The sequence below is a fragment of the Stegodyphus dumicola genome, chromosome 8, assembly GCF_044657685.1.
Source record: "Stegodyphus dumicola isolate Sdum_Otavi_A_Nest chromosome 8, ASM4465768v1".
Lineage (NCBI taxonomy): Eukaryota > Metazoa > Arthropoda > Arachnida > Araneae > Eresidae > Stegodyphus > Stegodyphus dumicola.
The window spans coordinates 85,675,674-85,691,873 of record NC_140775.1 but is presented as its reverse complement, the minus strand read 5'-3'; the positions used below and the strand labels follow the sequence as shown (position 1 = coordinate 85,691,873).

Below are 16,200 nucleotides of genomic sequence, written 5' to 3'. Positions count from 1 at the left end.
CTTCGACAGACACATAAGAGTAGTTGAAAATTCACTTAGATGGATGCATAAGAGCAGTTGAAAATTCACTTCGACAGATACATAAGAGTAGTTAAAAACAAAGGCAGAATAATTTCAATCTAAAATTTGAACTTTGGTGAATGCTAGTAGTTTTGTTCTAAAATGAGAGGCACTTAATTTTAGTTAAAATTGATGAAATGGTAAGGTTTGGCTATTAATAATGCTAAAGAGATAAATTTAAGCATTTGCAAAGGCATAAAGCACAAAAATGATACATTTTAAACAGTAAATTTTTGTCACTTACGATGTAATTTATTAGACTAAAGTTCAGAGCTAACTTTTACTGTTGAATAATCAAATTAATTTAAAATGTGTAATGTGTGAAATAACAATATGGCTGAAATAGGAGAAACTGTCCAACTCTTACTTATTGTAAAATTTTTAACAATCTCATAAATTATTAACTAATTCTTTCAAACGTTAATACAAATATTAATTTGTAAAATAAGCGGTGCTACTTTGGTAGACGGTTGCACGGATTTTGGCGATTTTTTTTGGCGAGCGATACGACTTATGGTAAACCCATTGTTGGATAAGTTATTTATGGTAACCGATACTTTGTTGTCATTTTATTTAAAAAATAATGCGTTTTATTAAGCATAAATTCCGTGTTTTAAATATTATTTATGACTTCTAAATAATAAAAATGAATTTAATTTTACATTTTTATTTGAAATAAAAATTTTATTGTTTATGATATTTTATGGAATTTTATGCTGTGAATGATGTAATGAATGACGTCACATTATTTTAAAAGTAATTGGTTTTAATATCTATAAATTTAATCCAATGTTTTAAACATTATTTATGGCTGTTAAATATTAAAATACAATTTAATTTTGAATTTTTTTAAAATATGATTTTATTATGAATGATTGTTTAAATAATTTTAATTCTATGCACCGTGATGTAATCAGCTCCCTGATTGGTTACTGAATATTTGTGCATTACCGTGCCATTTTAAAATTTTATTCTTCATCTCTTTGAATTCCTCAGATTTCAAAGCGAATGGATGTGTCCGTTTCGAAGATGAATGTTGTTATTGTTAATTACCAAGAATTATTGGTATCGGAATAAAAAAATTGCCCTTTGAGACCTTATTTTGGCCGTCCTGGCTTTCCTAATCAAAGATTTATTTATTGTTACAAGGATCAGAGGAAATTTATTTTAAATTTTTGGAGGAAACCTCGCTAATTGCTTCTTCAATGAAGTGCGAGAGATGTGAATCACAGATAAAGATCTTTTTTTTTTTTTTTTTTTTTTTCTTTCTCTTGTACTTATCAATATACGGATAGGTAAAATACTTTAAAAAAAATGTAAGTACATATTTTTCTTTTACTTTATAAATGTATACTTCAATTTTTATTAAAAAATTAATACACTGTTTTCAAAAATTCCTGAGATATTTATTCCCACATATGTTTTAATGTCAAATAATTATATCCTTATAAAACTTATTTTAAAGGATTTGAATTTAAGTAATTGAAAAATTTTAATTCTTTTAAACGTCAGTATGATGTTTTTAATTCGATATTCAATTTACGTAATATTTTTTTCCAATTAAATGTTGGCGCCATGTTTTTATAGCGGTGTTTTTATTCTATTATATGAAAATAATAATTTAACCTCATTTTAGCATTTTATTCTCTTAGTAAATGTATTTACTATTTACATTTGCGAGCCATTTTAAAAAACAACGTTTTCAACAAAAAATTAATCCATTATTTTTAACGATATTTATTTTTTTAAAGTTTCGAATACTTTATTTTATTATGTGTGAAATACGTAAAAACTGCAGTTTTCAAGATGGCTGACGACTGTAAAAACCGCGCCAATGTAAATCGCCAAAAATCCGTGCAACCGTCTACCAAAGTAGCACCAAATAAGCATAAGTTTAATATTACAACTCATAAATTTAAAATTATTATAAACCTAATTTATATATTAGAAGTTATAAAACAATTTTTATAAAGTAAAAAAGAAATTTAAAATCCATATAAAATAATAATAAATATTCTGTGGAAAAATTAAATAAAAAAGTTATGAATTAAAAACATTAAAGCATTTCAGAATACAATCATTTTTTAACATGCAAGATTTAAAACATTTTAAGATCTAAGGTAATAAAATAGTATGGATTTTTAATAATAAGAATACCTCTCAGAATTTATGATTTAGCTCATGTTAAAATGTTCATGTAACATCCAATGAAGCATATTTGCCTTGAACATGGTAAAATAAAATATCATGATTACTATTTTAAAAATAAATTTTATTACAAATACATTTCAAGGAAGTTTTTATTTTATCAAATACGATGTTACCTTCAAACTATACACTTGTTTATGAACTTAGAAACTAATTTAAAATTAACACTTCAGGAAAAAGGTATTTTATTTCCTATAGGATAAGAAATTCATAAAAACAAGAAAGAGGAAAACAGCAAGGTGATTTCAGGAGAAGGAAAATATATCGTACGTTATTTCTTCGAAAAAACTTACTTTGTTAGCGTGACCATTATGCTATAGAAAGTGCATAACATTGAAATTCTTATGAGAGGAAAATTATCATTATTTTCTCTCTTCCAGTTCAAGAAACGTGTTTATTGATTATCACTTTAGTTGTGTAGAAGTCTGATTAGAAATTTCAAAATAAAGCACACAATACAAACCACATTTTAACACGTATAAAATTCAATCTAAGAAGTAATTTTTCACACGTCCGCAACATTTAATTCATTAAGGTAAAAACAAAATGATTTTTGTTTACGCTTACACATTTTTTCATTTGAGTTATGTAGCAAGAATCAACCGTAGTTTATTTTCTGAGCAAAATATATATTTTGATCTGAATAGTTAACTTTACTGAGTGGCAACGATTGAAATAAATGGTAAATCTCAATCGTTTTAGATGAGCGAAAATAACAAGCAACAGGATAAAAAATCCATTTTTAGTCCAAAGGGGCTGTTCTAAACTTAATATGTTTCACAAACAACAATCAATCAACAAATGGACTGTATTCCTACACTTTTATTAAATTACACTTGTCAGCGATGCGAAATAATTGATACAAAATAAGCGAGCCATTCTACATGGCTGTCACAAACACAATTCTCTCAATCAATTATCTTGTTGCCACACATAAAGTTCAAAACTAAAAGAAGAAAAACAAAAGGAATTTACGCTGTTTGCAACAATAAAATGAAGCAAACGATACTCACATAAACATCCTGGCCCTCGTCTCCTGGACAGTTGGAGCATTTTGAAACTTCTTAGTCTGTAATAAAGATAAACATAAGAAAAAATAATACAAAATATTATATGCGAAGCAGTTCATAGTTTTTTAGTCTCAATAGGAAGAGGACACAATTTCACGACTGGTCGTTTTATGACACCATGACCAGTTTTAATACTAGCAACTCTGACTCTTTGATCTGAGCCCGGATGAACAGCAATTATTCTCCCTAACCTCCATTTAAGAGGCGGAAGGTTGTCTTCTTTGATGAGGACTAAGTCATTGACTTCTAAATTGTTTTGACTTTTTTGCCATTTAGGTCTTTGTTGAAGCTGAGACAGGTATTCTCGACTCCATCTTTTCCAGAAATGCTGAAAAATAAACTGTCTCACATGCCATCTGTCAATGTGATTGAAGGAACTATAATTTAGGTCTGGTTCAGGTATGGCAGTTAAAGACGTTCCTATTAGGAAATGACCAGGTGTTAATGCAGTTAAATCATTTGGATCAACCGAAGTTGGACACAATGGCCTAGAGTTGAGACAAGCCTCAACCCGCGCTATCAAGGTCTGAAATTCTGGATAGGTCAGCACAGTATCACTAACAGTCCTTTTTAGATGTAATTTCATTGACTTTACTGCCGATTCCCATAGTCCACCAAAATGGGGAGATGATGGCGGGTTGAATATCCATTTTAATTCCTCTAAAGACAAAAATTTGTGAATTTCTTGATTTTGCTTGCATTGCAAAAAACATTTTCTGATTTCTTTGTCTGCACCTTTAAAGTTAGTACCGCAGTCACTATAAATCTCAAATGGTTTCCCTCTTCTTGCAATAAATCGTTTCAATGCACTTAAAAATGCCTTTGTTGACAAATCTTCTACCACTTCAAGATGTACTGCCTTGATTACAAAACACACAAATAAGCATACGTAATATTTAAATGATTTTTGTCCACGTCCTGCACGATGTTTAATCATGAACGGTCCAGAAAAATCTATTCCAGTTCGATGAAATGGTCGTGATTGTGTTACTCTAGATTCCGGTAGATCAGCCATTATTTGACTTGCAGTTTTAGCTCTAAGTTTACAACACGTAATACAAGATTTCACTACTTTTCGGATAGCAGATCTAGCAGCTATGATCCAAAATTGCTGTCTAATTAAAGATAGAAGAAGTTCCGGTGCTGCATGCAGATATTTGACATGAAAGTGTCTAATTATGATTTCTGTCAGATTGTGTTTTGAAGGTAATAAGATTGGATGTTTTTCATTTTCTGATAGTTGCGCATTTTTCAGTCTTCCTCCTACACGTAACACTTTGTTGTCATCTAAAATTGGACACAAGCTAAGGAGGTTGCTGTTTGTAGGTAAGTCCTTTCCCAACTCCAAACATTGAATTTCTTTAAAAAAGTGAAATCGCTGTATTATTCGGACAATACAGAAAGTTGCAGCTCGAATTTCATTACTAGATAAAAAAGACGTATTTCTTTCTAGATATGCTACTTTAGAATTCGATATGAATCTTAATATCCAAGCAAATATGCGTTGTAACTTTGGAAATGAAGATATATTTGATATAATAGCAAGTTCCTGTACAGGTTCAGAAACTACAAATGAGACTGTTTTACGTGCATCTGGTGATGCCTCTTCATCTATAAGAATATTTTTAGATAAGGCAATCTCACTGCACTTTAACCAAGAAGGACCATTCCACCACAATTGATGAGATAATAGTTCTGCAGGAAATAACCCACGTGAAGCACAATCAGCTGGATTTTCCTTTCCATCAACATGACTCCAGTTCTCAGGTGGTAAGATGGATTGTATTTCAGAAACTCTATTGGATACGAATACTTGCCATTTTTTAGGATCTGACCTTAGCCATGACAACACGATTTGTGAATCACTCCAAGCTTGCACTAAATCAAAATTTATAACTAATGCAGCTTTTACAGACTGAATTAAGCATGCCAATAACACTGCTGCACATAATTCCAGTCTTGGAATCGTAATAGATTTTAATGGTGCTACACGAGTTTTAGCTGTTACGAGTTTAACATTAATGTCAGAGTTATTGCAAGTTTTGATATAAATAACTGCTGCATAACCTCTTTCAGACGCATCACAAAATCCGTGAAGTTCACATCGAAAATAATCAGGTAGCAGAATTTTCCTAGGTATATTTATAGAATTCAAAAGTTTAACTTCTCTACATAGATTTCTCCAATTTCGATCAATCTCTTCTGTTACAGGATCATCCCATGATAACTGTAATTTCCACAATTGCTGAAGGATCATTTTAGCGAGAATTACAAACGGAGCTATCCACCCCAATGGATCGAATAGTTTTGCTACGAATGACAAAATAATTCTTTTAGTCGGAACACTTTGATACTCTATTACACCGACATTACATTTGAATTCATGATTGTCCGGATGCCATTCCAATCCCAGAACTTTCAATGGTTTGTCTTCTATTACACGATGAATATTGTCACTATCTGTGTTTGTTAAGCCAGAGGTTTTTAACAATGACGGTTCACTTGTCGACCATTTGTGAAGCTCAAAGCCACCACTTTTTAGCAGATGTTGCAATTCGTCTATCAATGCAATACCTTCCGAACTATTTTTTACACCAGTTAACATATTATCAACATAAAAATCTCTTAAAACTATATTCTTTGCCTTTGGAAAGTTCAATCCTTCATCAATCGCTAACTGACTCAACACTTTGGTTGCAAGATATGGAGCAGCTGCAGTTCCATATGTAACTGTTTTCAAACGACAAACTTGTATTTGTTTATACGGGCTATCTCTCCATAATATTCTCTGAAAATCTCTATCTTTTTCATGAACCTTTATCTGTCTGTACATCATTTTAATATCAGCGGTTATTGCAATGTTATGAAGTCTAAATCTTAGTAAAATACAAATTAAGTCATCTTGTATTTTTGGGCCTATCATTAGTGTATCATTTAAAGAAACACCTGTGGTTGTTTTAGCGCTCGCATCGAAAACAACTCTCAATTTTGTTGTTAAGCTAGAGTCCTTCAACACGAAGTGATGTGGGATACAATAGTGTTTATTCTCTAATTCATAATCTGTGTCTGGCACTAATTCTACGTGTTCTAGTGAAAAGTACTCTTTCATAAACTGAATATACTGGTTGTAAATTTCTTTCATAGATAACAGTCTCTTCTCCAAGTATTGAAATCTTCTGTACGCCATTTCACGGGAGTCACCTAGAATATCTCTATTATGTTTGAATGGTAATGCAACTGAATAACGACCTGATGTGTCTCTAAAATGCGAATTTTTAAAATGTTCTTCACAAAGTTTTTCTTCATTTGTTAAAGGTTGTACATTTGGAAACTTTTCTAACTCTCAGAAAGAATTTACTAACTCATCTGTGTTTGTATTCAAATGATTTACATATACTGGCTCAAAATTTGTATATTCAAAATTTGTAGTACCCGAAATTATCCATCCCAACCTCGAATTTAGAGCAAATGGTAGATCAGGACCACGTTTGACAATTTCTCCCGTCATTAAATGCAGAAATACATTTACTCCAAATAAAATGTCAACTGGTTGTGACTTGTAAAATAATGGATCAGCTAATTGTAAATCACTGAAGTTATCGAAGATGATTGATGGCAAAGATACATAGGGAATGTTATCTGTCACCTTGTCCAGTACAAACGCTGATGTTGATACACGAATATCACTTTTAAAATGAGAAGTGAATACTAAATCGACTTCCCCATTACTTATAGTATTAAATTCTCCTAAACATGATACAGAAATGGAATTATCTTTCACTCGTAATCCTAATTTCTTCACACAATCCCTTGAAATAAATGATCTCTGAGATCCAGTGTCACATAAACATCTACACTTCACAAATTGTTGCTTAGAATTTTGAACTTTTATTAAAGCAGTACACAATAAAAAGTGACTGGTTTGATTACCTTTTGCATTCGAATCATAATGAGAGGCACAAACTGTGGCTGAAACGTTCTTAGGACTCGTTAATTCATCACTTTTAATGATAGATTGCGTAGGCGGAGATATACTGTTTAACTGAGTTTTATTCTTTGAATTATTTACAATGTGCAAAATACTGTGATGCTTCTTAAAGCAATGTTGAGATGTATTTAAACTCTTGCATTTTTTGAGCAAGTGCATATTAGATAAACAATTAAAACAGTAACGACTAGATTTTACAAATTCTATCCTTTGCTGAACCGATAAATTTAGAAATTTCGAACATTTGGCTAAACTATGATCTTCTTTACAATAACCACAACCCAAAGTAGCAACAAGAACATTATTCTTATTTTGAAACACAGATTTAGGTACCTTATTACTTGTTGATTTGCTATTTTGAAGTGTTCTTGCATAATTTTTTAGGAATTCAATTAAAGTCGTAAGTTTTGGAATTTCATTAGATTTTAACTGACGTTCCCACCATAATTTTGTAGCAGGGTCTAATTTTTGCAAAATTAAATAAGTCATTAAAGTGTCACCAAAATTATCAATGGTTTGATTCAATACTTCTAAAGAACGAATTATTTCATTAATATTGTCAACTAAATTTAAAATAGCAAATGCTGATTCATTTTGAATAGTTGGTAAACTTAAAAAACGTTTAATGAATGCAAAAATTTGTTCTCTCTTATTTGAATATCTTTCGTCTAACAGATTCCATGCTATTTCAAAATTACAATCCGAAATTTGAATGGTTTGAATAATGCGATATGCTTCACCTTTCAACGAAGCCTTCAAATACTGCAATTTTTGAGCATTAGATAAATTTGTATTATTTCTTACACAAGCACTGAAAAGATCTTTAAAAGCTATCCATTCTGTAATATTACCACCAAAAGTCGGTAATGTTAACTTGGGTAATTTAATATTGTCAAGAACCCGTTCTGAAATTACACTATTAGAATTATTTTTATTATTTTGATTTTTTAATATTTTTTCACCTTTAAATTTCCACAAATAAATTTTATCTGTGTACTCCTGAACATTATCTATTTCGTTTTCTAATTCTTTAGTATCTGTAATTAAACTTTCGATTTCAGAATCAAGCTTCCTTAACTCAGTTTCTTTTTGTTTCAATAATTCGACACATTCCTCTAGTTCTATTAAATTAATTTCATCTGCAGTTAAAATAGTTTCAATTTTCTTTACATAATTAGTAACACTCCTGCGTAAGACCGCTCTTTTTGTTTTAAAAGTTATAAGTTCACTCATAATTGATCAATTCAAAAACAGAAATTGTTCTTAAATCACTTAACACTATTATTAAAATGAAATCGAATTCTATGTTGTATTACAACATTGTTCTTAAAATTTAACAACAAATTAAACGAACTTTTGTTCAAAATCCACTTACCTCACAAAGTGGATAATTTTCACAAACCATATACATATTTGCGTTGTTAGAATACACTTAGAACAGTCACTGTCTTCACTAGCTCTCCGGCTAGACTTTTGACCAACAATATGTGTTCTAAACTTAATATGTTTCACAAACAACAATCAATCAACAAATGGACTGTATTCCTACACTTTTATTAAATTACACTTGTCAGCGATGCGAAATAATTGATACAAAATAAGCGAGCCATTCTACATGGCTGTCACAAACACAATTCTCTCAATCAATTATCTTGTTGCCACACATAAAGTTCAAAACTAAAAGAAGAAAAACAAAAGGAATTTACGCTGTTTGCAACAATAAAATGAAGCAAACGATACTCACATAAACAGGGGCTTTTTCCCTGAAGGACTACAGTTTTCGTTTTGAGATTTTGCGTTGAATCACTATAAATGGCCGTTTCACTTTTCAAACTGTTGCCACCAAATGTTAGAGTCCTGCATTATATTTAAAAAAATTTAATAATGAAAAATCTGCATAAATATATGTATATTTCTCGCATTGTGATAAAGCAACGGTACATACAGCCATCGAATTTTGAATGACGTAATCCTCCTACGAATATGGGCATGTGGAAGACCAAATTTGAAATTTGGACTTTGTTTTATTATCAATTTCATACTTTGTAAAATTTCAACGAATTTTTGATTAACAAACTCAAGGATTTCAAAGAGAGCAATGGCAACACTCTACGGGAAAAAAATTTATCTCCAGCGCGCGGAACTGTGTATCGGAAATTCTAAAGACATGCTCATTTTAAAATTATTTTGCGACACTGCTATTGAACTGAATTTTATGGTTTAAGCTCAAAGAAAATGATATTTAATAAATTAAGGTAACACACAAAACGTTAAAAAATCGCCCCTTTGGATGTAATTTAAAATCTGAAACCTTTCAGATTTTTTAGTCCAAAGGGGCTTTTTTCGCCTTTATAAATGATTTTTTTAAAATTAGTTTTGAAAAGCTTTTAATCTAGTTTTGTACGGAGGGAAAATTTTTTGAAAATAGCTTGTTTAAATTTCAGCTTCGGATGCAAAATTAGAATGTTAGAAGTAAGTTCCGGACATAAATTTCAAACTATGATTCATCCACTCAGATAGATGACTACCACGTGATGTAGAAATAGAAGTGGTTAATTCTTATTGATTTAAATTTCTTTTTGTATTTGGCGTTAGCCTCCATGTTTACACAATATACGCTGCGGAAAAAAAAAGGGGGGGAACAGTTCTATCTCTCCCGTTCCACAGGGCCGATTGACGAAATTCAAATTGGGTTCTCCATGTTTCAAAAGCACGACTATGTTAGATTTATATATAGTATTATTCTAACATGGGTATTTTGGCACAAACTCTGACTTTTTTTGAAATAACATAACGAATTGTTTTCCATATTTCGATTCTACGACTCAACTTATCCTTAGATATAAAATTTTGTAATTTTTGGCGAGAAATTTATGAAGAAATTAAAAAATTTATCTTGGCGAATTTTTTTCAGTTTGTGCCAAAAATAATATATTTGGCGAACTTCTTAATTTATATCAACCTATTTTCCTTTTCTCTATCTTCACTGTCCACGAGCGGAAAAAAAGTCATCGTTCCTACTTTCAAATAATTTTAACAAAGTATGTAAACTACATTTTCGTTATATTCGCTTATAGTTAGCTTATAGTTTTCAAAACGCGCCATACGTATATCTTAGAGAAAATTTTGTATAAAAAAACTAATGTTTTGCAGGTATGCTTAAAAATACATCTACTTTAAGATGACGGCAAAAAATTTAGAGGTTATAATTTAAAAGGTTTTGGAAAAATTTATAAAAATTATTTTAAAATACAAATTTTAAAAATAAATCATAAAAAATAGGCGAATTTCATTTGGAATGGACCTAAACTTCGAAATATGAAGGGAGGAATCAAATAAGTTTAATAAAAAAGAGATATTAATAACTATATATCAAATTCAATTAACATGGAAGAGCTAAAATTTTGAGAGCTAATTTTTTTAAAAACTAATAGTGCGATTATTACAAAACTTTGCAGTTTGGCATAATTTGAGTCGTAGAATCGAAGTATGAAAGAAACTTGGCATGTCACTTCAGAAAACGGCCTATTTTGTGTCAAAATACCTTTATTAGAACAATGCTATATATAAATCTAATACATATCCTAAATCGCGCTTTCGAGACATGAAAAACGCAACTTGAATTTCGTCGATCGGCCAAGTAGAATGGGAGGAGTAGAACTGTCCTTTTTCCCCCTACAGTGTATATATCCAAAAAAGGTAAATAACCAATGAAAGTAATAAAACTTTTGCAAAAATAGTTATTTTATCATCTCTTGTCAAAAATGTCCAAAGGTTGCTTAAAAATAATTAAAAGCTGTGCAAGTCTTATCAAGATTTGAAAAAAGATAAAACGGTATACTTTGATGTTGTTATCGATGCTCATGTTTTAAAATATTCCAAAGTAAATGCATTCTCAAAAAGAGGTAGCAATGGATTCTGAACTCTTATCTTTATTATCATATCAGAATTTTGCTACATATCATAAAATCATGGGCATGCAACATTCAAGCAATCTAGACACTAGCTATCCTATTTATGCAATCAAAAAGTAAGATCTTCAGATTTCTTACAAATTTATTTCTTAATTCCTTCTCCTCATGCAAAATTTATCATATTTTAATTCAAAATTCTAATGTAATTAAGACTTAATGCTTGCTTTAATTGAGTTAAAAGAGATAATGCAAATTTTATTTCGCATATGCTTTAAAATATACAATTAGTATGAATATACAGGTCAATATGAAGTGCTAAAGGGAATATTTTTAAATTACAGAATAAGCAGAATTCTAAATCCAGTTTTCTGCTTTCCAAAATTGGTATCAGTTTGAGATCATTCCTTTCTTTGTAATAATTCAAACTGATAAGCTTATTAACTCATTTAGGAAAATGCCATGAAAACCTTCATTACATTTCGAATAATAAATAATTTGCTCAAACATCAGTACCAAATAACATAAATCTTTACCCATTTTATTGCATAAAAATTAATATTCATTTGGCTGTTTGCCTCTGCAGTAGTCAATAATAAAAGGTCTTTGAAACTCTACGAGACAAATACCAGTTTACTTAAAGTTAGAAAAAAAACTGAACTGTATTTATCTACAGCTTTAACAATCGATAAGTTTGAACTTAATGAATAAGTAGAGGGAAAATAGTTATGCAGATTTAGACATGAGGGTAAGAAACAAAACAACAGAGCTATTTTACTGCGTACTTTGCTGCCTGACATATGTTTTTTTTTTTTTTTTTTTTTTTTTAAATGTTTAAATAGAGCAGATTGTCAAATTCTAGTTATTAATCCAAATAAAATACATCACAGAACATCTGCATTCTAGTTTTTTAATTAATAACAAAATCAGTATATGCGGTAATATGTAAGTAATATTGAATATAGTGTCAACATGACTTTGCTGTTACAATTCACCATACGAACAAGCGAATGTTTTATGTTCCATTTTTGAAACTTGTTTTATTAAGCTTCTTTCCTCTCTAATTGCTGAAAACGAGTTTTTTTTTCCACTTCTGAATAATTTCGTTTGCAGAATAACGCATTCAATTCAGTTTAACTACTGGAAAAATTCTAGAACTTGGATTGAGATTTAAATTTAAATTCAGTCCTTTTTCATACCTGGATTTCCTATCATACTGAAGTTAATTCAAGCTCTAATCTAACGTGCATAACATAGTTATTAAAACAATATACAAATAATTAAGAGAAAATACCAGCACTAAATGTCTCCCTTTTTACCTTAAAGTATATAATTAAAATTTCCTGTCATATCATTATTATAACATTTATATTGATATTCATTAAAGAAAAAGATGATAATAAAAAAGCTAAAAAGACAGAAAGAAATGGGTTATAAGAAGTGAGTGCAACAGCAGAGTTGTAGATTGCAAGCTCAACGAGAGCGTACAAAAATCTTTTGGGTGACCGTTAAAATCTGAGCCCTTTCAGATTTTTGTTATTTTTTCTTGTAATTCTATTTTTTTTCCGTCAAACTGCACCAGAACGCAAACTAGATGGATGTTAAATACAGAAGGCGAACGCGTCACAGAGCACTATCCAGTGGTTAATTTTCGTGAGCCATTCATCTGTTCACTAATCTATGGTGAACGATTTGCCTATATTTGCAAGCATTTAGAGCTAAAGATCTAGGGTAGTCGGTGGTGAATATTTAAAGGAATTGATTTTTGTGTTGTACATATTGAAGCATTGGTATTTATAAGATACCAGACGTAGCCGTTAATAAGTTACATTAAAATTTAGTTGTACTTGGAAGATATTATCTTATTGTCTTATTTTCTTTACGTTCTTGGAGTTTAAAATTTTAGCTAAGTGTAAAGATAAGAGTTTTTCGAAGCGTAAAAAGTTTAAATAATTTTCAGCTAATACGTAATTATATTCTACTTTATAAATTTACGGCAAGTGGCACAGAATTTGAAAAACGATGGGGAGGAATACGTAATATTACGGTTGAAGTTCTTGATGTACAAGATTATATCGTAAACAAAAAGTATAAAACTCTAGACAACGATAAATAACTCTAGACAACTTCTTTGACAAAGATTTCAGTAGAGCAAAGACCTTATTTTGAACAGAAATGACCATTTAAATTAGCCTGAAAAATAGAAATAAAGAAAAATAGAAATAAGTTAAAAACATTCCTGTTGAATGTTCCCTTTTGAGTACTTATTACAATATGGTAAAATAACCCTATATAACATTTGCTTCGCTTAAAACTTTGTCTTTTAAGAAGGCATCTCCAGCATTCACATGTTACTATATTATACATTAATTGTAACTGAGGCGAATTTCAGTGCTAAAGATATTTTCGGACAGGCTATATTAGAATAGGATTTAGGATTTAGGAACGGGGAAGACGGGCACCACGCCTTTACCATTTGGTTAATTGGTTTAGCGCCGTCTCCCCACTACGTGATCCCAGTCGTTTATTGATATTAGCAAACAGATACATAATTTGAAATGAATACAAAATTTGCAATGATACATAATTGAGATGAATACATAATTTGCAATGATACACAGTTTGGAAGGTAAAAAAAAAATAAAAAATAAATAAATAAATAAATAAATAAATGCATAGCATATGAACAGTAGGAGAGTACGGAACAAACAAACAAGTCATCTGTAAAATACTAGGCTCAAATATGCAATAGTTAAACAAAAACATATACAAAGACAGAAAGTTGCATACAAAATAAAAGAATTTGCGGAAAAAGCTATACTTGCTGACTGAAACTATCCATATTGTCAACAATAACTATAGTACCGACAGAACTATATTACTGACTGAATGCGATATTTGCAGATCGACTAGAATTATTTACTGATAATGCTATACTTGCTGACTTAAGAATGAAAATAGCTAACATGAGACAAGAAACAATGATATTGAAATTGTGTACTAAATAAAAAGTAGACAGATTCTTACAACATGAGACAGATTTCAATGTAATTAAATTAACATGATGCCATCAAATAAACATTTACAATTTCTGTTATAGTACAAAGGCTCACTATACATTACAATACAACATACCAACATAATTTACTAATAATACTATACTGAATGAAGATACTTGTAAGCATGATACAATGATTAAAATAATGATTGTCTTATAGACAATCAACTTAATAAGAAAAGCATACTATCGATAGAAGAGTACAGTACAATCAAACCAACGTGAGAACTATGTAAAAGCATAGCTTAAACATATATATAGACATATATATATATATATATATATATATATATATATATATATAAATAGATAAATAAAGATAAAAATTTCTAACAAACCTGAAAAGGTGATAGATGGAGTTCGATACACACAAACTAACGTGATGCAGTCAAACTTATATTTCATTTGTTATTAACAGTCTAGCTACAAAAAGCAGATAGTACATGGTTAATATATTTCCTGTAAATCATTTAGATTAAACTTGACATAGGTCAAGCCCAATGCTGGAAACTTTCTCCATTACGCAATTTAGTTTGCGGATCAGGTGTCTTTGCTTAACTAAGAGTTTGCAAAATGCCTGACGATTTTGCGTAGGAAATCGTATGTGTAGGCCTTCTGTCAGGGGACAATTGGCTAAATAGTGCTCCGGAGAGCCGAGTTCACCACAACTGCAGACATTGGTATCACTTATGCCAAAGCGTGCGAAGAATTCAGGAAAAGGTCCATGCCCCGAAATGTAACGGGAAAGATGGGCATTGCCACAGCAGCGATCTGTCGACACATATGAAAGATGGTAGAAAGTACGTCGACCGGTGAAGCTATTGTCCCATTCCTCTTGCCACTTACTAATTGCTCGAAGACGTAAAGTTCGCTTGAGAAAAGAATGTGGCCAAGGAATGGATATATTCTCATCAGCATCACCAGAAGCCGCCTCCTTGGCATAGGCATCTGCAAGTTCGTTACCATATTCTCCCACATGCGCTTTAACCCAAGCAATATGAATAGTAAAAGACGGAGAAGCACGTAAGTCCTGTTGAATGTCTCGTATAATTGGAGAGGAATGCTCAGGATTGCCAATGGCGTGGATGACAGAAAGGCTATCAGAATTGATTGTCGCTTGTGTTATATTCTGAGTCAGCAAGTAGCGGATAGCGCGTGCTATCGCCACTGCTTCCCCTTGAAAAACACTATTCTGCATAGATAAATGTCCCTTCCAGTGGGCTAGAGGAAGATTATCACGAAAAGCAACAAAAGCGCTTCCTACGTTATCATCTATCTTTGATCCATCAGTATATATCACGTGGCTTGAAGAATTACGAAACACTGATGGTGGAATATGGAGCCTAACTCCAACCCCATAGTCTGCTGGACGAATACTAAAAGGTTTCAATTTTGCTTCATAGTCATCAGGCAAATAATGTTCTCCATCAAATGTGATAGGCCTGCGTAGTTGCACAAGTAACTGACGAACAGCCTCTTCCTCAGTTCTAATATGAAGAGGGAGTAGACCGGCTAGAACATTTAGTGAGTCCGAAGAAGTTGTAATATATGCCCGAGTTATACTCAGGGCAAAAGGGCGTTGGATGGTTGAAAGATGTTTGACTTTTCTCCCCTGCATGGGGAGTGCCCAAACAGCAGCGGCGTAAGTAACAATCTTTTCTGTGACAGTAGTATATAGAATTTTTTGGATATGGTGGTTTAATCCCCATCGATATCCCTGAAGATAACGAAGCTGTTTGGCAATCATCTGTGTCCGTTTTTTAATGGACAGAATATGTGGGATCCAGGTTAACTTATCATCAATGATAACTCCCAAATATTTGATTTCTCTGAGGATTTGCAACCTGTGGCAATTGAGGACAATTCTTGGTCGCCTGACCAAGGAACCTCCTTTCTTAGGTACAA

At 31.2% G+C, this 16,200-nt stretch overlaps 1 protein-coding gene across 6 annotated transcripts in view; it reads right to left on the bottom strand.

The window, feature by feature from the left end:
* The window catches only part of LOC118198187 (endonuclease/exonuclease/phosphatase family domain-containing protein 1-like), a 220,452-nt gene that overhangs the window by 109,670 nt on the left and 94,582 nt on the right, over positions 1–16,200 (bottom strand). For 3 of the 6 annotated variants that reach the window (XM_085822068.1, XM_085822069.1, XM_085822072.1), the window contains exon 2: positions 3,282–3,337. The exons of 2 other annotated variants lie outside the window; for them this stretch is intronic. The gene's annotated coding sequence lies outside the window, so the exon portion shown is untranslated. Of the gene's footprint in view, positions 1–3,281; positions 3,338–9,070; positions 9,162–16,200 lie in introns of those variants that run through there. One more of the 6 variants, XM_085822071.1, reaches the window with a different exon arrangement.